Genomic DNA, 20,411 nt, shown 5'->3' on the forward strand with positions numbered 1-20,411 from the left:
CTTTGATTGTTATTCATTGACTGGGACTTGGCACATCCACTTCTCCCCTTAAGGTTTTTTTTTTCCCCTTTATGAGGAGGACTGAAAGAGGAGAAGTTTTGTATACCTAGGAGATGTACTGGCAACAGGTCTTAACTTGATTCTGTGTCCTGACTTATTATGCCTATGGAATCTGCCTGGCTTTAAACCACCTGAATGTTATTTTAATGTTAAGGTTGTTTTTATTTGGTAGGCAGATCAAAGAGAAACTCCTCCATGGTTGGAAGCCCAGCCTTGATCTCTCCACTGATGCTTCAGTTGTGCTGTGGCAGGTGATGCTGCAGTGGGTGACAGATGGGGCAGGTGTGTTCCACAGCCATGGGGATGAAATCAAACTCATTCTCTCTAGAAGCACAGAGTTAATCGAGAGAAGTTTGCTTTAATGTTTACAATATGTTTTCTAATCAGTAGAGCTGTTCCTATCCAGGAGGCACTGCCTCATTTCTTTTCCTCCAGTGGGGCTGGTGGCACCGAAACAGTTTGCAAACAAAACCTTTGCCGTACGGAGATGAGCGAGAGTCATCGTTTGCTCCTCCGCCTTCAACATTGTGCTGTGATATCACTGTTGACTTCAGCCTCTCTCGTTGCACCGAGAAACATAACAGAGTTTGCTGGAAAAAGGATTTTTTGTGTGGTTTGTTGTTGGGCTCATTTTTCTTCTCCTGGCCAAGACTCAAGAATTTCCTGAGTAACTTTTCAGAGAATCCACTCCAGCGACTCAACAACAATATGCTCTGTTTGCTTTTTATAACATAAATAAATCTGAAGATCTGCCAAGGAGGAAGAGGGGTGGAAGCCAGGGAAAAGTGAAGTGATGGTGTGAGGAATGCCTCTTGGCAGAAGCGTCTGAATGAAAAAACAAGTACATGGACAAAGGAGCACTGAGAGCTGCTAGGGCAGCCGGCAAGTCCAGCCCAGGGAGGCTCAGCATCGCTGCTTTTACAGACATGCTGCACAGGACAGGCTCTGGATTCCTTTCAAACCTTCCTGTTAAGGTAAGGCTTAAAGATTCTTCTTGAAAATTGTGATTTAAAAGGTATGAAAACATCCATTCATTGATAACACCGTTAATAATACTGAGTGATGATACACATAGGTGGGACACCGGACACAGGCTGAGTTAAGCTTGTCACTAAGCCTAATGACTATTTAAACGTGATAGAGCCTTTTTAACCTTTGTTTGATATGAAATAACACACCCGTGGTGCTCAGTTTACAGCAGAAGGGTATTTCCAGTGTTTCTCAGAGGATGTGGTAGGTTCAGCTCAGTATTTTAAGTAATCCAGCCCATGTGAGGAGTAGATTTCTTTCCCAAACTCTGCAGCAGCACAGCGGGAGGTCAAGCAGCATTGAGGGGGGGACAGAGAGGAGGGAGAGCCTGGTGTGCTGGCTCTCCATCCCACAAGGGATTCCCTGGATATGAAGCTCAAACCTCAGCGGTCTGTCACCTTGTTGAGGTTATGTGGCAATTAAGATGAAGGACAAACTGTAAATCTTTAGCTCTGACACAAACCTTATTTCAGTTGTGGAAATGCATATGGATGATACAGCATCTATTTACACTTCTGTTAGATGAAAAAGGCAACCAAGTAATTGCAGGTTTAACTTCATGTTTTCCCCAAGGAAGTCTAGATATCATTAGCACAGGCTAAACTCAAACTTTTATGCACCTGGATTCAGTGAGATCATCGAAAAGAGAAAAATCAACTCAGAGAGTGATGGTTAATAGCGGATTTCTGCCACTGAGTCCATGTCCCTGCCCCATCCCACCAAGATGCAGAGCCAGTGCATCTGTTTGCAATGTTCCCCAGTGGATAACCATCTGTTGCAGCTGCTTTTCCAGTATTTTGGTGCCTGCTGCCTCATTACAATGGAGACATCCTTCTCCTGCAGGCTGAATATAAATATTTGGAAGAAGAGAAACTCTGTCTTCCCTGTCAGCACCGCGAAGCATCATCTGCCAAAGGGAACATGGCAATGTAAATCCTCCTTCAATACGACAGGAAGGTTTGAAAGGATTAGGTCCATAAATGCCTTGACTCTTCTACCTGAGACTTCACTTACATTACATCAAGATGTTATTTGAAAGCATATTTTAGCTAGATATGTGGCAGCAGAGGAGTTTGGCTGTGTGACTATAGCTCTTTTGTATTTGGATACGTAGTCTTTTTGGTCATTAAAGTTACTCATGATTACTTTACTGATGGTTAAGATGGACACATCTCATCTGTGAGACTTCCCATGACAGCCAGCTGTGCCTAAGTCTTTAAGTTTCCACTATCATCATTAATCCAAGCAACAAATGCTTGTTTTGCTTTGACCACGTCTTTTAAAGGATGCTGCCGTGTCTTTTGGACCAAACACACAAATAAATGCTTTTTGCTGTCTGTTTCTCTCTCGTTTTCCATTAATATCCATGACAACAACAGCTTTGAGCACACTTCCAAGAATTTGTTCTCTCGTATCTCTGAGCTGCCTTCACTCAGTGCTGCTTTCTGTATGAGCTCAGCTCACAACAGAGCCAGGAGTTGCTCAACACTTCTTGGTGTGAGGCCTACAACGCATTAAAATTACATGCACAATGGTGATTTTAATTGACTATGTTGTTGTTGCCATTTCTTGGATGTTAGGGCCACCCAAGCCAATTAGACTGTGTCGCCTGGTCGTCCCTTTGTATTTCATAGAATCATAGAATAGTTTGGGCTGGAAGGGACCTTAAAGATCATCTAGATCAGCCCCGCTGTGATGGGCAGGGACACCTCCCACTGGATCAGGGGCTCAAAGCCCCATCCAACTTGGCCTTGAACACCTCCAGGGATGGGGCAGCCACGACTTTCCTGGGCAGCCTGGGCCAGGGCCTCCCCACCCTCATTGTGAAGAAATTCCTCCTTAAACTCCTCCCAGCCTTACCATACCCCAGCACAGAAGCATGAAATTCTGGTTGTAATCGATGTCCTACTGCTGAGCTGCAGGGCTTGGGAATGTGTTGAGGATGAGTTCTAACTTTTGTTGTGTATGTGAGTAATTTAAATCAAAATGTTTGCAGATGCAAAGATGAAGGCACTTCAGAGAAACAGAGTGTATTCCAACAGAGAAAAATCCTCTTGTGGAAAAATGTACTTATCAAGTGGAAGATGAAGATGCAGAGCTTTCAGGTGAGCTTAAAAAGAAGGAAAAATTGAGTGGCTAACTACTGAGAGTAGCCAATCCCTGCCTGCCCCCGTACCCTAATAAAATACAGGATGAATAGTAGTTTCAACACTGCTTCATCCCTAAAAGTATGGTGGCCAGACATAGGAATTCAGTTTGAGAGTGATGAACTGCTCAGAGTCCCTGTATGAGGATCTGATTTGCTAATGTCACCATATCCAACCCTGCTGTGCTCCCTGCAGCAAACCATCCATACATGATGTGAGGTTTTGATCCCAGAACCTCAACATAAAGCAAGAATTGCAAATTCTTCTCCATTAATTCCTAGTCTACAAGGTCCCAGTGGAAGATGCACTGCCCCTCTCCCAGTCTTTCTCCAAGCTAGAGGAAGGTAAGAGTGAAACAAGATGACTTTTTGAAAAGGTGAAACACGCTGCTAATTTTCAACTCTCTTTCCATTTCTCCACAGCCAAATGAAACTTCAGCCTTGAGGAGTACAGTTTCTCCTTGAATACTTCGGCTCAGGCGGGTGACTTCAAGGCTAAATATGTTGTAAAGGCAGAAATAGGAACGAAAGCTGCAGCAAGACATGGGCCGGTGCAGTTGGCTGATCCCCAACCCTCTTCACCCTCCACTGCCACAGGTTTGACAGATTATTCTCTGTGATATTTGGGGTTTTTCTATTGCAGGGAAGATAAAGCAAGCAGAGCTTGCTCCATCATCTCCTGCGCGAGGAGGAGAAGGGGAAAAGGCCCACAGACAGTCCTCCAAAGGTGAGCAGGCTGGAGCAGCAGCTTTGCATCAGCCTGGAGGGAAGAAAGACAGAGCTCATGGAATATGGTCACAGTCAGGATTTCCAGGTCCTGGTCCATGGCCAGTGCTTGGAGAAAGGCGCTCTGTCACCAGCACAAAGCGGAGCTTAGCTGGCAAGAGGGAACGAACAAAAGTTCTCAGAAGTTCACAAGGACTGAGCTTTTCTGTTTAAAAAGAGAATGAGAGATGTTTCCTAGAAATGAACTTAAATATTCTAATTTTCTCCTCAGACATGTCCTCTGCCTCTCTACCCTGCTCTGAGCTGAAGGGCTGATGGGGGACACACCATCTCCCAGCAGCTGCAATCGCTCCACCTGCTCTTTGAAAGCAGGGGCTGACAGCAGCCCAGTGGGAAGCACCCTGCTCCAGCACGCAAACCAGCTCCAAAACCAGCCCAGTGTTTTGGTTATTCTCTTTGTTTTCCAGCACAGCGTGAGCCCTCCATGCTTGTGGTGTTTTCACGGATAAACCTGAACCAGATCGTGCAGCAGGGTGCGTCCGTCGTCCCAGCACAAAGTGGGTGAGGCAGCTCCCTGCTGCAGATGCTGCACGTTCCCTGCAGTAGCTCATGTAATAACTTAGTCTTATTAATAGAGAGATTCTTGTTTATTAGATTTAATAATGTCCTCTTTATGTGGCAAATCTACAAAGAGCACAAAGGGCCATTCATCACCAGCTGCCTCCAGCGCTGGTCCCCAAGCACTGTGCCCCAAATAGATGTCCCGGAACAACAGCAAGAGCAGCCCATGCTTTTCAGGTTAGGTAAGAAAAACAGTGCCAGCTGGTAGGTTTTGAGTGATAGGGGCCAGGGGCCAAGGTTTGGGAGTTTGACAACTGTGGTTTGCAGCAGGGGTTGAAAATGTTTGGACAGGAATGACAGGGCTTTTCGGGTTTCCTTGTCCTCTCGCAGCTGTGATACAGATATGGATGTTGCCTGGTTCAAATTCTGGTTAGGCACCTCCCCTTAAGTACAAGTAAGCAACAATAAGCGATATTTCTGAGAATTTCAAGGATCTTCACAAAAAGCAGTGATGCGAGCTTCAAAACAGCCAGGAGACAAAGTTCTGTGGAGTAGAAGGAGATTAAAGCTGAGCGATGTTAAGCAAAGGACTGGTGTCCAGGAGGAGGCACATAGCAGGACTAACTGCAGTGGTTTGCAGATGCCCTGTGGGGTAAAGGCAGCGTCAGCTAGCCCTGTACAGCTCCTCATAGCCCTTCCTATCTCTCCCCTTCACAGCAGCCATGGCCACGTGTGCTTTCTCCTGGGCATTCACCTCCAGATTTTGTAGCTCAACTGACTAGAAAAACATCCTTTTTTTTCAGAGCAACCTGGGGGAAAAAAGCCAGAAGACAGGACCAACATCAAAGAGAAAGGTATTTGCATCTTCTCTGAAATGAAAGGCACCATTAACCCACAGTCTCCCATGCTACAAGACCAGAGAGCATCTCCAGCCAGGTAAACACTGCTCTCCAGCCAACAAAAGGCTTTATCACAGCGAGCACAGCCCATTCCCGTGCAACACAACTGGCCACACATGGCTGTCCCAGAGCAGAGCCAGATGTTCTTCAAGCAGAAATGAGGCAAGGCAGATGTTGGCAACCTCGACGGCCTGCGAGTTCAATTCTCTTTTTCCATTCACTTGAGACAGAAGAGGAAATCAGTGTTGGATTACAGCTCCGTGTGTGAACCTTGGAGGGGGTAAACAGGGTGTATCACGTCTTCATGAATGCAAAGCAACGTATGCTCTCCAGTCTGCAGCACGTGAGTACCTGGATGTCATAACAAGCATCTCTCAGAGCATTTAATTTTTTCAGGCATTGAATTACTATTCACGTGAAAGCTGAGAAGGAGATGTTTCTCTTGCATTGGTACTACTTAATTCTACTCAACACCTCAAAATCCTTTTGAGACTCTCAGCTCAAAATATTCTCCAGTCCTTTAGCAGCAGATGGATAAAATATCAGGCAGAAGACTATGTGTGGCTGTGACAGCAGCCAAACCCAACAAAATATTTACTTCAAAGCAGGCAGAAGGATAGCTTGTCCAGCTGGAAAAGGCAGGAAATGGATTGTAAAAGAGTGGAAGAAAGGGACAGAGAGGGAGATGATTGAGTAAATCATGATGTTTCAATTATATCATGCCTGAATGATAACCGAAGTTCACGAACTTATGTTCTAGGCAAAATGGAGGTGTCCAATTTGTCCCTGTGCATCTTCATCCTGGCACAGGCAGCAGATGGCTTTTTATGGGTGAGTAAGGAAGGACATGGGCTGTGCTGCAGCCGAGCTAGAAACAAACCTGTGTGTCTGTGGTGATGGTGGATGCCACCAGCACAGGGACCAAATACAGCCCTTCTGCAGGGTCTTATGCTTTTCTGAATGAATTTAGCTCCTTGAAAATATCAGAAGTCAACTAATCCAGCAATTAATGTTCCTGGAGAGGTCTTGCATTGGGTCAGAGATGGTTAATGGATGTCAGTGGGAGCCCAGATGCCAAAGGCAAATCCTTCCCATGGATTTGGGGCATGCTGGAACAGTCCTGCTGTGGTATTGTTGCAGTAAAATACCATGAAGAACTGTCACTACCATCAACTGCTTTGTCTCTCCCAGGTAAACAGATGCATTTATGAGACCCTATAATGCCTCTAAATAATCAGCTGTCTTGGAGTTGGCCACTTCAGCCTGACCCTCACTCCGATCAACTTTCTTCTTCAAAAACCTTCTCGCTCTGTGTCCCACAGGCTTGAGAGCCAGGAGACAGCCCAGCCATCAGCTCCTCCAGCCACAAAAACTTGTTACGATGATCTAATGCATCTTCTTTACCAACCAGGTGTGTGAAGGAAACCACCATCATCTGCCCCAGACCCACAGTGGGTTCCCAACCTCCAACCACCACACATCAGGCTCAGCAGTTCTCCAGGGAGATGATCAATAGTGGTAATAGTGAAGGGGGTAATACTGTAATACTATCAGGATTGAGTTGTAAATGGTGGGGGTTAGGTTTTTCAGCTTTTTAAGTACTGTGTCCACAGATGGACTACGTAGCAAGGTCTGCACAGGGCTAGATGAAACAATCCCTGTGTTCCTAGTTCCAGCAAATATAGGATGCCATAGGATGCAGGGAGGATTTGAAGCAGTGCTTGGCCTCTCCTTCAGCAGCTGAGGACATCTACTTGCTGGCACTGGCTGCCGGCATGGGCCACAACTTCCTCCACCCACGCACCTTGGTTTCTTTCAGCCTCTCTGTGAGAAATTAATTCCATGTTCTAAAGTCAAATCCTCTAAAGAGTTTTCGGCATGCTAAGTAGGAATTTAGAAGGAACAACAAAAAGAAACAAAAATGGGTCTTTTTGTTTTAAACTGAGAAAGAACTGGCCTTGAAAATGCCTTTTTTTTCCCCTCTCAGGACAGGACAGAAGACTCCTGCCAACATCATGTTGTAGGGCTACACCGCATTTCACATGAGGATTTCCAATTGCCTTTCACAAGGGACTGACAAGCGAGGAATGAACTCCGGTGAGTAAATGATTACACAACATCTTCTCCATCTGATTCCTTACACTTGCAGAACATCTATCGACTCTCCTGGGGCTTTCCTGGAAGATTGGCTGTAGCAGCTAAGAGGACAAACAGATGGGGGCTCAGAGTGGGAGGGATGGGGAGCAGCAGCTCTGGGTCCGTGCTGGATACCCTCCACCAAGGTGTCCTGCTCTGACTCTACTAGCCTGAGATCACAGGGCATGACACGGAATTAGCTGCATCCATGAAGATGCTGTGAAAGCTAAAAGTTAAGCTGGTTTTAAGAAGTTTGATACTTCCAGCTGTGTCACCTCAGCCAGAGGTGCCCAAAGAGTGTTTGCACAAGGCAAGATGGGTTACACGTGCCCTAAGTGGAAAATGCATTTGATCCTGTCCAAAAATCAGCAGATCGAGCCCTGCAGGAGGGAGGCTCAGGGGCCACAAGCTGTCCTTGCTCAACCACAGAGACCTCCAGCCACTGCTAGGTCTGCTTTTGCAGGAAACACCTCTGTAAGCTGCTCACTATTAATATGATTTAAATCATAAATGAAGTTTCCTTCAGGAAAGGCCATAGGGAAGGTGGTGGCATTAGATGAGATGGCTGCATTAGAGAGAGGGAGGATTTATGAGAAGAGGGCAATGAAGAACTGAATCATGCACAGCCTGAAAGAGAGTTAGGACTCCAGTGCAAGATCAATTTATACCTTAATTTTCCAGCCAGGAGCAAGTAGCAGGATGCCCTCGACCCAGGGAGGTGGTTTATGAGCATCAGCAAGGGAGGAGCAGTCACTACATGGGACCACGGGCTCGAGGCAGAAACGTGGGAGGTGAAGAGGATTGTAAAGGACAGGGCTGAATCTGAGGAAGAGTCATCAGGTAATGCTGTGTCACTCAAGAAGTCATGGATGCTGAGGTCGGGTGAGTTTTTGAGCAGCCTGATCCAGTGGGAGGTGTCCCTGCCCGTGACAGGAGGGTGGGAACTGGGTGACCTTCAAGGTCTCTTCCAACCCAAACCATTCTATGATTCTATGACCCAAGACAGTGAATGTTCTGACAGCTTCCAAAAGGGGAGAGGGGAAAATTGCTCGTTTATTCCTTCTCTCCAAATATAATGTGGGCTTTGAGTTTTGGGTTTTGGTTTTTTTGTTTGGTTGGTTTTGTTTTTGTTTTTTTTTTTTTTGTAGGCTTCCCCTCCTCCAGCCCCATGGGAAAGAATTTTGCACAACAGGTTTCCGAGAAAGAAGATGCAAGGCTTTTCTCCTCTTTCCTAGAAGTCACCCCCCCATCACCACCCCACGTTCTCCTCCTCTCCGTTCCAGCCGTGCCACCTCCTGGTGACACCGCAGCGCTGCACGGCTGCCACTGTGCCATCACCCCCCTCCGATTTCCAGCTGGACACCCCTGCCTTCCCCAACAACCAGGCAGCTTTGCATCTGCAGGGCTGTTTTCCCCACCCCGTTATCCTGCTCCCATCTCCCAAGGTGCTGGACCAGTGGTCCTCCTGGTCCCTCTCCATCAGGATACTCCATAGCATCCTTCACCCTCTGTGTTCATGCGTGGAGAGTCTGGCTTTGGCTTCCAGGGTCACCGTTCATTGTGTAGGTCGCACAGGAGGGTGACATTAGGACTGAGCCCCTCGTGATGCGGCGCACCAAGGGAGGTGAGTACAGGGGTAGGTGGAGTGAGAGGTCCTGGAGTGAAGCCAAGAGCAAAATACCTGCTGGGATCATAGGGATTTGGGCCTGAGAAAAAGCTGCAACAAAAATAACTTTCCAGATTGTTGCAGGGACCCGCCCAGGGATGCTCCATCCCAGCGTGTCGCTGTCAGGCAGACCAGGCATCCCAGCCCACCTGCTCCAGGGTCACTTTTTCATTCAAATCTTCCCCTAAGCCTAAGGGACCGTGGCTCCTCCTGATGTTACCACTCTCTGATGGCTGCATTGGAGAGAGAGCATTTATGAGAAGAGGGACTGGATCACGCACAGCCTTGAAGAAAGGTAGGACTCCAGTGCAAGACCAATTTATACCTTAATTTCCCAGCCAGGAGCAAGTACCAGAATCCCACCGATCCCCTCGTCGCAGGGTTGTGGTTTATGAGCATCATCAAGGGAGAGGGCTCACCGCATGGGAGCAGAGGCAGAAACATGGGAGGTGAAGAGGATTGTAAAGGACGGGGCTGAATCTGTGGAAAACTCATTGAATAATGGTGCATCACTCAAAAAACCAGCTGCTCAGGGTTCCTCCTTTTTTAGGGAAAATGTAGAAAGACAGTAGATTTTTTTTCAGCATATTTCCAATTTTCTGTGCCATGCATCCATCCGAGGGAAAGCCCCAAACCCAAGCGAACACTGGGAGAGGGGCTCAGCCCCCCAAGGCCTGGCTGCTCTGTGCTGAAGGGGGCACCGCTGCCTCTCTTATGAGCGAGAGCCTTGTTCTGCAGCCCTGTGCTGACATCCAGCAGCTTTGGATTCACACCAAGGACTTACAGATGGAAGGAGGAGGTCAAAAAGCTGGACCACAGATGCTGAGGATGTGTCTGGTGTCCACAGGGATGCAGCAGCCACCACCACAAGAAGTGGCCACTTCTTGAGAAGTGTGTTATTCTAATATATTTCTCCTCTCTCCTCCAATATGCCTCTTCTCTCCTCCAGGTCCGATGCCCCTGCCAGCTTCATTGCACTTCAGATACAATGAAAAGGTAAGCCAGCACTTTCCACTGCAGTTTGGGATTATAGCTATCTGCAACTTTTAATCCCTGCTCAGCCAAGCAGAGCATTTCTGGTCACTTGTGCATTAATGCTGCCAAATCAGATTCATTTTTCACAATCCTAAAATTCCACCCAGTCCTGTGCTGACTTCAGCAGCTATAAATCTGTGTCCCCTTTCTACTTCAAGAGGCTGAGGATGCCTCCAATTCAGGGCAAGGAGCAGTAATTGGTATGAGAAGAATAACAAGTATGGGCATAGATCTGACACAGGGATTTATTTAGCAAGATTTTCTGGTTATTATCTACTTAGGAACAGAGGATTTGTCAGAACAGATCAGAGCATTTTCATTGAATGCGGCATCCTGCATGTAGCGGAGATAGTGAGAGGATGGACTAGAGGAAAAACTTAATCTTAACTCAAGTGTGTTTCCAGCTCAGCCCCAACACAGGCCCTATCCAGCTGGCTTGGCTGAAAGGATCCATCAGTCCTCTGCATCCCATCTGACCACTGGGAGACCAGCAGCACAAAATCCCCAGACTCCCACATGAAATATATTTTCTGACATTCACACTGACGTTGCAGTAACAATAACATCATCTGAAACATTAAGCTCTTGGGAAATATTTGTTTTACAAACTGGGCTAGGAGCTGCTACAAAAACAACCCCCATTTTCAAAAGAAAATACTCCCTTGTCAAGAAGGAAAAAAAATTGTGTGTATCCAAAGGAAAGAGATCCCTGGGAAATGCCCTTTCCCAGGCATGCTGGCAGGTCTGCTGGGATTTCGGGAGGCCAGGTAGGATAAGGAGCTCAACAGCAGAGGGTGAGAGCCAGGGGACGGTGTGGGAGCAGCGGGGCTGCAGTGGCCTCAGCTGCCTGAGATGAGTTCCTTAATGCTGTTCTCATTTATAATGAGAAAGGCAGCGAGATATTCTTAGAGCTTTTTGAGTAAGTCTGGAGGAACTGCAGAAAACCCTTCCTAAGGAGCTGCTTTCCAGGTCAAGCAAAGCTCCTGGGGTCACATCTGGAGCAGAATGTCACAAGGACCACGTTGAGCCTTGGAGACAGGTCTGAGCACAAAGGGCTTCAGCTTTGCATTGGGTTGTGTCGGTTCCTGCACGACTGGAGCTGGTGCAGTGGCACCCTGAGGATGGCTTGTCCTCACTCCACCCTGTGCACCCGCGTTTTCCGTTCCTTTCATAACAAGGCAGGGCATCAGCAGAGAAACTTGCCTTGGGCTTTTATCTCCAGCACCTTCACCAGGAACTTGGAAGACACAGCCAGCTCCGTCACAGCATCCCAATGCGCAGGAGGAAGCCATTCCCCACACCAGGTAGGTGGTCACATCTTCAAGCTGCCACCACAGCCTCTGTGGGCTCATGGATGGGCACAGTAAGAGGAAGATGCACACCTGGAAAACACAGAAGATGAGTTAGTTCTCCTAGGTCCAGCAGAAGAAACGCCATCAGGTATGTTAGGGTGGCCCTTTTGTGAAGGTCCTGATTTTAAATCTTATTTTCCTTGCCTATCTGTCTGAAAATCACATTTTTCTTTTATCCATACATTATACCTTCTAAAAACTGGCCCTTAATCTACAAACCCACACCCAGTAAAGCACAGAAATGCAGAATTGAAAGCATTTCATTAGTGACCATCCTTTACAGAGCTAGCAGGGTCAGAGGAAAAGAAAAAACATACACACATGATCAATATTTTTTAAAACAGGATTTGAAAGCAAAGCATGAGCAGCATCTCTCTGGTTTTAATTTCAACTGAAAAAAATGGCTATTAATATATAGAAACACTGTGCTAACATAAAACCAAAATGTAGATAAAACCTGCAAGCTTAATGAGGCTCAGGAAAAATAAAATTTGAAAGCAAATCGTTGAAAAATCTCTAGGTAATCTCTGTTCCATTTATCATACTTTGGCAATCAGAAAGTAAAACCAGGCTTAGCATAATGAAGAAAATCAAACAGGGTTTTTTTTTCCCCTGCTGCTCTAAAATCACAAAAGACCATACAGTCATGGAAATAAAGAAAAAAAGGGAGAACTTCTGCCCTCCTGCCAGCATGCAGGGAATCTAATTGCAAAGGTTTCTTCTTGCATGTCTGAGTAGACTACGCGAGACTGGAATTTTTTAATCACAATATTTAAGCTCTCCTTGGCGACACAGAACTAAAGCAGTGGTCCTCTCTTGATCTGCCCGAGATGTGAAGGTAACAAGGGTTGATAACTGAGTCACAAGCTGAGAACATGAAAAAAGCCAAAAAAAAAAAAAAATAATTACTTCCTTGACATCTCCACCCAGCCAGGTCGCAGAGCCAGACTGAGGAGATGCTGAGGGCACTGGTAGACAACACAGCCGAGGAGGACTTGATGGTGTCTTTTAGGATGCGAAGAGCTTTTGATGATTGCAGACCCCTAAATATCACAGTCAGAGGGGGAAATCGCATCACGTATCCCAGGGGTTGCTACGTGACAGGCTGGCCAAGCATTCCTCTGCCTCTCTCCAAGTATTTTTAGGGTAGATGTGGGTGAAGCCCAATGGATCATATCCAGCTGCTGGACTCTGCCATGGGTGCTCCCCATCATAGAATCACTAGGTTGGAAAAAAAACACAAGATCATCAAGTCCAACCATGCTACCCCTGCTCCTGCAGAGCACAACCAGACAGGGTGTGAGATGTTGATAGATGTTTGTTGATAGAAATGGTTGGACTCGATGATCCGGTGGGTCTCTTCCAACCTGGTTATTCTATGATTCTGTCTGTGGTCCCTGCAGATTTGAAAGCGGTGGCCCAAAAACATTTCCACTCTCAGCCCCATCTCCTGGGCCAACCCAAATCTTATCTGCGAAGTCTTATTACCAGTTGGTTGTCAATTGGGATGATAGTAGCTCTGCTGGACTAAATCCCTGGGTGGCATTGCAGCCCTCCCTTTAAAGACCATTTCTCTGAGGGTATTTAATTTTTCTGCAGAGCTCCAAAGCCACCCAGCAGTCTTTAATGCCTCATTTTGGCTACTGACAGCACTGAGCTCAGAGCAGGAGGCCATAGCATCACTGCAATGGGCTGCACATAGGAGCAGAGGGCCTGGACCTGTGCAAGCATCATCCCTAACAATGGAAAAAGCTGCAGTTGTGGCCACTAATAACTTTTGCTGCAGTACAAGTGCACACAGTGGGAGAGAACTCAGCAGATCCTCCTGAAATCTTTTTTGTGTGACAGACTCCAGGAGAGGGAAGCCCCCTGCAAAAGCCAGAGACGGCTCTTCCACATACAGCCAGGCTAAAGCAGAATCATGTCCTTTCCTCTGTAAAGGGATATTTTAAATCCTTCATGTTGCATCTTGGAAGGAACAAGTCCTTACAGAGAGAGGGATCCAGCATCCTCTGGGATTTGAGACGAGGACAGTGCTGTGGGTGGCCCACAGCTCAGGAAGTGGGGACACATTCCTTTTCCATTATTTTTGCACCATGAAGAGATGGCAATGCAGTAAGACCCTCTAACAGTGCCTTGCTTCCTCCTCATATTGTTATTTTAATCTTTTCCTAAAATCTTTTTCCCTGAGCAGCAGTGTTTGCATCTCCTTCTCCCCTTTACTGACCCTGGGATGAATTAACTCCATTGCAGGAGCTGCTTTTAAGTACAAGCAAAAAAAAAAACCAACCTCCTGTCACATCAGAAGAATTTGGCGCTGTCATTTCAGCTGAGGAAGGCATCTCCTGTGGAGGAAGAAGAAATAGTCTAATTCAGGGCTTGTGACACAGAAGAGCTGCTGCATTCCTCTCTGGAACCCGCGTGGCAGGTGCTAAACACAGACACGCTCTACTTAATACCTTGTGCCGCCTGCAACCCCGTGCGAGACACAGCAAAGATGAGATTTGTGTTAAAAATAGGAGCAGCGAGATGGGGTTAGCAGGGAAACTACACTGGTGGGATAAGAACAGGTTTCTCTGTCCCGTGCCATCAGCCATCCCTGCAGAACAGCACCAGGAGCCCAGGCTGCCAGGGGGAAATACAGTGGGAAAAATGCAGAGGAGGAGAAATCGGTCCAGGGTGGGTTTCTAAATGCATCCTAAGACATGGAGGCGGTTCTTGGCAGTCTCCTCATGTAGTGGTAGCCCAGTTTTTGTAGGGATTTTGCTTCTTTGTGAGCAAAGAGACAATGTGGGAAGCTCAGCAAAGGGGGAAAGCGGCTCGTCTTTTAGCCTTGCAGCAACTGAGGCAAATCACCAGCACTGCCATTGCCAACAGACTCGGGATCTGATGACTGCTGCTGTTTGTAAACCATGCTAACAATGTGAGGAATTTTGCTTTATAATATATAGGGGTTTAAGCTGCAAAAATCCTTTAAAAGTTCAGGATAAGCTCTCAGAAGAGCACCTCCCACTGTAGGGCAGTCCCATGCCTGTGAGCTCCCAAGCCCCAGCACCGAGATGTCCTTAGCCCTCCAGAAACGGGAAAGAGCACAGCAAGGATGTTATTTCAGATGTTGTGTTTCAGGGTTTCTAATTTTGGTGCACGGCACTTTTGACCCAGGCACCGCTTTGCCCTCACAGATTTCCCCACTAGACCCCTAAGATCTGCAAAACTGTGGCTGCCAAACAGACTCACAGTAGCATCTTTTCCATCTAACTCTGTGCTCCCACTATTTTGCAGAGCAACCTGTCCAGCCCCATAGGATGCAAAGGATCATGCAAACACCAAGAAGCCCTCAGGCTCAGGGCTGCTAATGTACCTTGCATTGCTCTTGTTTCCACTCTGAGGGTGGAATATTGAAACAGAACACGATGCTCTGGCTTACCCATGGCAGGAGATCCCTGTAAAGCTGGACATGAGTCACTGGGCAATCTCACCAGCCTCATCCTCCATGGTCCCCTGATGCTTCCCCGAGAGACTCCTCATTATTTACGGTTCGTCACACTCTGCTTGTAAATGTTCCTGCTACATTTGCTCAACAGCCCAAGCAGGCAAAACCTGCAGCGATGCAATATCCAGAAGTACTACCTGATTAAAACACACTAAAAAAATAATACAGAGATAGAAACCCACTAGTTCTCCACAGAATCAAACAAAATTAGTTCAGCTCAGCCTCCCCTATTTTTCCTTATTGCTCAGATGATAAAACCACTCACAATACAAATACCTAATTTCAGATGTACAGGAAAGCAGGTCACTGAGCTGACAGGTTACTCGGAGCAGCAGGAATGCTCTGCCCAGTTCTATTTATTTATACTCAATGTGCTAAGGACTTTATCAAACAAATTAATAAAATAACATCCATCCACACTCTCCATCTTCTGCTCTTGCACGCTCAAGAGCCACAGTCCACCTTGCAGGACTCTTGAGGGCCCAGGGCAGCTGCCAAGGGTTAACATGAAAAATATCCTGTATGAACTGAGCTGTTTAATGAGCATCTCTCCCCAGTGTAATGATCAGTGATGAGAATATGTTCTGCTACGGTAACGTTTGCAACATAACAGCCCACTGAGGAGGGAGCTGGTAGGTGAAGTGAGACAATCGTCTCTCCTTGGCTGGATCACAGTTTCAGCCAAGCTCATCTGCATTAATCTTACGCTCATTAAAATCAGTTGTTCTGTTTCTAATTCAACCAGTGCTGCCAAGCTCAAGAATTAAAAATTCATGAGCCAATGTCCCCAAATGAAAAAAAAAAAAGTTTTTAAGCAGCATAGATTTTTAAAACAATCATAAAAAATTGTCTAGCTGCTCCTTTGTGCTTGGAGCTTTCAGTTCTCATTTTCATGAAGAACAGAAAAATTAAAAACTGAGATTTTTCACAACTGTGTGACTCCAGAGGCTGGTGCTTCCTGGAGGCGGCATCACAAATTGCATCACTTACAGAAACCAAGAGACTGAGCAGCACAGGAGGAACAAGCTCATTTGGTTCTCCTTATCCTGTCTCAAAACAAGTCATTGCTGAAGCAACAAAAGGTCCACCCTGCAGACCCCAGGGAAAGCCTTGCACTGGGTTTAACTGCAGTGAGGTCAGGAGCCTAGAAATGACATGAGCAGTATTTTTCCAGCTTTGGTCTGGACAAGCACTTGGAGCTCTTGGCAGCCCCCAGCCCCTCTGGAGCCACGAGAGCAGCATTAGACACGTAGCAGAGATGCAGGACCTGCTGTAGACACAGCCACGAGCAACAGTGAGCAGTGGGGAGGGGTTTGGAGAAAGCCGAGGCACCACATCATGACAGGTCACGCTTTGGTGCGCCTCCAGCATCCACTGCAACACTCATGACACCTCTTTGCCCCTCAGTCTCCTCATCCAGCTTCCCAGTACCCATCCAGTTATTTCTGTCCTTGAAGTCTACATGCCCAGCACAGCCTTTACCTCTCCAGCAAGCAGCCAGATGCTCTCATGGATGCAGAGCAGCACCCAGGAGGAACATGCAAGTTAACAGCAAAAGTAAATAATTGCTTTTTAATTCCTTACGCGTGAGCAACAAACTCAACATGATTTTTAATATGCTCCTAATTAAGGTCACCGATGACAATAGCTGGAGAGCTGGAGGCAAAGACAATAAACACCATTTATTTGAAGCAGATGGGAACTCAAAGGGCTCTCCAATACTTTCTTCAACAGCCAAAACTAAACAATATTTCAGAGTGTCAGAGACCTCCCAGTCCATAAAAACACCCAAGATCTCAAACGGCCCTTGCTGGCCCAGGCTGAAGCAATTATGCCACGTTGTTTGGGTCTCTCTCCATAAACACTGCGTTTTTCTCTTGGAATAAGGCACCGTGTTTACAAAGTAAAGCCCAAGTAAGAAAACATTGAGCCAGGCCAGTGCAAAACCAACCCTGGGAAAAGGTTAGAATTAACTCCTCTAGAACCAAGGAGAGATCATTTCCTGAACAAGAAGAAGCATAAATAAACATAGGCTTTCAGTGAGCGCTAGCAAGTGTTTCTGCAGTTATTTATAGAAGGCTTGCATTTCCTTCATGATCTGGATAAATATCCATTAGCTCTCAAGGTGATGAATCAAGTATTAATTAACTGGGAGAAAAAAAAAATAATACATGTATTAATGTTTTAAAAGGAAGCTATCAGCTGAGAGAAATAGGAAGAGAGTTCATCTGAAGTTTTCCAATAAGACCTTATTGCATTGGAAAGGAGCAGCAAGCAAAGAACAGACTCACTGGACACACTTACTGACAATGTCAGTCTCTGCTTTGGTAACAGGAAAGAAAAAAAAACGGTGATCTTGGCATGTCCATAGAGCTTCAGGGTGGAGAAGAGCTTGAAGTGAAAATTTAGTGGGTGTTTAGCAGCAGCAACAGCACCTGCTCCTCTTACAGCTGCCACCTCCAGGCAGGGCACAGCCACAGGGTGCCCGAGCCAAAGCCCTTAGTGCAGAGCCCAGGAAAACATTGCACACCCTGGCAGAGTGAGCAGAGGCAGTTCTTCTCCAGACACCAATACAGCAACCGGTTTTCACCCTTGGAGTTCCCTCTAGATGCTCAAGCTACAGGCTGGACTCTTCTTTTAGTGCAAATAATAAAAGTCCACAGCGACCACCAAGAAATCAGCAGAGCAGACAGAACACACTCTGGCTGTTACACCCTCGCGTAAACGGGAGGGGATCTTGGTCCTCTGACTCCCCACTTTCCTTCCCTCTGTCCCACTCGGGGACCAGCTGAGCTAACTCTCCATTTCTTGGACAACCTGCAACGCAGCAGCATCCCCTGGAGACCAACGGGGTTTAGCTCAGTGTAAACACGAGTAACACAGAGAAAAGAGAAATACTTCCTGAAGGCGACTGTTTTCTAAGCCAAAATGAGATGTGGCACCAAAACTGGACAACAACAAGAAACAAATTTCCTAGTGGCACCAGTACAAGACCTGCAACACCACCACATTTCCAGCACATTGGCCTGGGATGGCTTGGCTGCATCTCTCTCTCTCTCTTTCTGCAGAGCAAGGCAGCTTCCAAGTGACATAAATCAGAAGTTTGGAGTGATTATTTTGCAAACTGAGACACAGCTTTCCTATAAAGAGGAGGCACGACGTTTAATGAAGCACAAAATATTATGTATTAGATGTGGCCTGCAGGATCAACTTCCTTCGCCATGCCTGTGCTCCACCTCCACATGCTTTAAGAACTTCAGCTCTTTTTTACTTAAGGGGGAGGGGGAAAGAAAAGCATACACAGTCAGCCTGTTCCTGCCCATTTTTAGCATTTTTTTCCCTCTGCATATTCCCCAGTTCCCTACCCACACATACCCACACTACAGACAAACTATCCTTGAAAAATAAATTGCAAGAGGTCTAAAAAAACAACAGTAATCCAGGGCGTCATCAACTTCCAGGAATGCAAACTGGCTTAGAAGCCACAACTTTTTTGTTGTTGTTATTTTTCATATGGGTTCTTTTTTCAGTCTTTCACAATCTTCTGTTTTAAAAAATGGCATGAATTTGCTCCTTCTTCACCCTCCTCTGTCCTCTCTCTCCCCCCCCCACTATATTCAGAAAACATTTCTCGCCAGCCTCATTTAGCTCACATTTCAGGGCAGAGCAAATGTGTGTGCATGGTGGGGTAGGGACGATGAGTCAATTAGGCACCTAATAAAAGCCTGATTTTAAAAACTCCCTTTCCAACTGCGAGCATGATGTGAGCTGTGGCAGTCACAAAACCAGCACTGCCAGCTCGGTCCAGCCTGCCCAGTGCCTCCCTTGAAAACAAAGAATGGTTTCCTACAGTGAAACAGCTCTCCTCCTGCATTAACTGTTGCGTGCGATGAGGCATCTGCCACTTAATGTGAAAGACACCATCACAGCCTGATAAATCACATTGCCAGAGGACTGTGTTCTATCACCAATGCTCTTTTTAGCTGGATGGCTTTCCCCTCCGTATGCTCCTGCTCATCACCAAGCCTCACGGACCTCAAATATTAGAGGTGATTAACTCAACCCCAGAACAGGCAGCAGAGCTCAGGTCTTTGAACCCACCGATCTTGCAGCCACCTCTTCTGCTGTTCCCATCACTCCAGCCACAACCTTTTGATTCTGCAAAGGGAAGTTCTAGAGATAAACCACTTGTCATACAGGTGCCATTTGTTACGCAGACAGCACCTGCCGTTGCCTTTTTCCAGGCAAGCACTAGATTGGAAGGCATGGATGCAAGAGGTGGTGCCTATTTGTTCTCCTTGCAGATGGTCAAGCCACAAAGCACCCAAGCAAAGCCACATGCTTCCTTCCAACCTCCTTAACCTGGCAGAGACGCAAACCACCCACCAGTGGAGTCATGTTGGATTTACACGCTCTCTCATAGTGCATAACCTTCTCTCAGACGTCCTGGCAATATGTCTAAATGGGTCCATTTCCCCATTTATGCAGGGCAGTTTAAAAAATATGAGCACTTTAGGTTAGCTTTTGATTTCATGGGACTGGTCAAGTTTAGACAGGAAAATAGAACAAAACATCCTGAGCATTGGCATGTTAGAGCAGTAGTAATTTCAAGCAGAACCCAATGTCATGAAATTCATACTAGTATAAACCAATTCCATATTAAGAAGAGCTGAATCTTAAAAACTTCACCTTAAACCCAGCCATTTCATAACCAATAACCCTGCAGGATGCAACCAAGCTGCACAGATATCACAAAGGAGCAGGAAAACATCTCTGGGACAGCATCAACCCTCCACGAAACCAGCTATGAGGCACATCAGCAACCACTGATGCCAGTGGCCAAGTGGAATGGGTTGAGGACTGGTCTGGCTGCACTGATCATAGCGTGGACTAACCAAAATCACAGCGGCGTGGAAGGTGATAGGATCATGGCATGCTTGTTTCCATCAACAGCTTCACATCCCTCCCACAATGGAGATGGTGGTTTCCTTTGTATGACAGGCTATTCTGTTACACCAAGAGAGCTGCTGTTTCATTTTGGTCTGGCTAAATATGACAAGCTTTGCTGCTGGATAAAGAAATTTAACTCGTTATACAGTCAAACTCATTTGGCTTCTTATTTCCCCTATTCCTCTGTGAGCCCAGGGTCCACCAGAGAGGACGAGGTCCTTTGGGTCATTGCCAGTTCCAGCAAACACAGCAGGAAAAGCATCAGCTGAGTTTATCAGCCAGTCCAGACCACTGCATGTATTTTCTGCTGGAGACCACTATCCTCCTCTCACCAGCTAAGTCCAACCCATGAGAATGC

At 46.5% G+C, this 20,411-nt stretch overlaps 1 long non-coding RNA gene across 4 annotated transcripts; it reads left to right on the forward strand.

Annotated features, from left to right (window-relative positions):
- The first annotated feature begins 424 nt into the window (after window positions 1-424).
- Window positions 425-20,194, forward strand: LOC138728807 (uncharacterized). Of its 4 annotated transcripts, XR_011338762.1 has the most exons (9): window positions 3,511-3,580; window positions 3,659-3,786; window positions 3,879-3,962; window positions 4,429-6,252; window positions 6,613-6,832; window positions 7,409-7,518; window positions 8,239-9,518; window positions 10,173-10,219; window positions 11,437-11,557. It is a non-coding gene; the product is annotated as an uncharacterized lncRNA (long non-coding RNA). The 4 variants fall into 4 exon arrangements; XR_011338761.1 differs by lacking the exons at window positions 3,511-3,580; window positions 3,659-3,786; window positions 3,879-3,962 and adding exons at window positions 425-1,034; window positions 19,830-20,194 and having other exon boundaries at window positions 11,437-11,698; XR_011338763.1 differs by lacking the exons at window positions 3,511-3,580; window positions 3,659-3,786; window positions 3,879-3,962 and adding an exon at window positions 425-1,034 and having other exon boundaries at window positions 4,429-5,764; window positions 6,182-6,252.
- Window positions 20,195-20,411: the final 217 nt, after the last annotated feature.

This window comes from Phaenicophaeus curvirostris, chromosome 19 (genome assembly GCF_032191515.1).
Source record: "Phaenicophaeus curvirostris isolate KB17595 chromosome 19, BPBGC_Pcur_1.0, whole genome shotgun sequence".
Taxonomy (NCBI): domain Eukaryota; kingdom Metazoa; phylum Chordata; class Aves; order Cuculiformes; family Cuculidae; genus Phaenicophaeus; species Phaenicophaeus curvirostris.